Here is a 2,015-nt window from a genome sequence, read left to right as displayed (position 1 = left end):
GCACATGAAAATTTGCTTAGAATGGCAAAAGAATACCACATATAGATAGATATAGTGGACTCATGTGGCAAAACTGTTTAAAGGATTTTGGATGCACAAGTAGAGATCATATATACTTGGTGCAAAATGAAGGCTAGCAAAAGATTGAGAAGCGACCAACCAAGAAGCGGATAATCTCATAAGCAAGCATTAAGCATAACTAACACCGAATAATGCACCACAAGTAGGATATAATTTCATTGCATGACTATTGACTTTCGAACTTGCATAGGGAACCACAAACCTTAACACCAATATTCTTACTAAAGCATAATTACTCATCAGCATAACTCACATATCACATCATCATATCTCAAAACTATTACTAGGAATCAAGTTTATTTTGTCCAATGATCTTCATGAAAGTTTTTATTATATCCTTCTTGGATATCTATCACTTTGGGACTAATTTTCATGTGTTGCTTTCATAAGCTCAAACAAATATAAGTGAAGATCATGAGCATAATTCTTCTTTCTTTATCTCAAATTAATTTAAATGAAGCGAGAGAGAATTTTTTTGAAAAATTTACTAACTCTCAAATAATCTAAGTGAATCAAGAGAGCATTTCTTCAAAAATACTAAGCACACCGTGCTCAAAAAGATATAAGTGAGGCACTAGAGGAAGTCCATAGCTCATAAAAATTTAAGTGAAGCATAGATAACAATTCTAACAAGTCATGACATAATTTTGGCTCTCCCAAATAGGTGTGTCCAGCAAGGATTAATGACTTAAAACACAAAATACAACAAGAAAAGACTCATATCATAAAAGACGCTCCAAGCAAAACACATATAATGTGACGAATAAAAATACAATTTCGAGTAAAATACCGATGAATGTTGGAAGAAAGCGGGGATGCCACTCGGGGGCATCCCCAAGCTTAGTTGGTTTCTCATTTTTGGATAATAGCTTGGGATGTCGTGGCATCCCCAAGCTTAGGCTCTTCCATCCTTCCTTCATCCATCGTAAGATAACCCAAAACTTGAAAACTTCAATCACACAAAACTCAACAAAACCTTCGTGAGATCCGTTAGTATAAGAAAGCAAACCACTACTATAAGGACTGTATCAAACCATACTATAAGTACCATCATGCAGTTCACTGTTGTCTTGGATAAAGTGTAAACAAATAGTTTAATTGCCATCTTTTGACCCATTTTACTAACAATCTTTTTTAGCTTCCTCACTTGATGCTGGTTCATCAATATCTCATTGCCCCATACACAGAAACGGTCGAAGCGCGGATCTTTACCAATGACATATGTACCTAAAAGAACCAAGTTAATATTAGAAGCTAAACAGCAATTGCACAATGATGTAGTACAACACTCCCTCTGTCCCATTAAATAATATCTTATAACATCCAATATACTCACATATTAGATGAATTAACATCTTATATTATGGGCCGAAGGGAGTTTATTGCATTTTTATAAATTATCGGCTGATTAACTGCCTCTGTATCCATGGGTTAGATTTAGTTTGAGATGAAATAGCCCTAAAGTATATCGAAACATGAGGGCTAGTTTGAGCTAGTTGCATCTAACACACCAAAAAAACTATCCCACCCAAGAGGTGCTAATTGGAGCTAGTCTCCTAGTGCATTTATTGTCAATCTAACACCGTCATCCAAACACCTCTTTGGCTAGAGTTAGTTCAGGGTCAGTCATGAGCTAGAAACTAACTCTAACCTCTATCTAAGTTATAGTATCCAAACATGGATGCGTTGTTGTTGTTGTTGGTGGTGGTGGTGGTGGTGGTGGTGGTGGTGTTGGTGTTGTTGTTGGTGTTGTTGTTGGTGTTGTTGTTGGTGTTGTTGTTGGTGTTGTTGTTGATGTTGTTGTTGGTGTTGTTGCTGGTGTTGTTGTTGTTGTTGTTGTTGTTGTTGTTGTTGTTGTTGTTGTTGTTGTTGTTGTTGTTGTTGTTGTTGTTGTTGTTGTCGTTGTCGTTGTTGTTGTTGTCGTTGTTGTTGTT

This window comes from Triticum dicoccoides, chromosome 5A (genome assembly GCF_002162155.2).
Source record: "Triticum dicoccoides isolate Atlit2015 ecotype Zavitan chromosome 5A, WEW_v2.0, whole genome shotgun sequence".
NCBI classification, from domain to species: domain Eukaryota; kingdom Viridiplantae; phylum Streptophyta; class Magnoliopsida; order Poales; family Poaceae; genus Triticum; species Triticum dicoccoides.
This window is presented reverse-complemented; position numbering follows the sequence as displayed.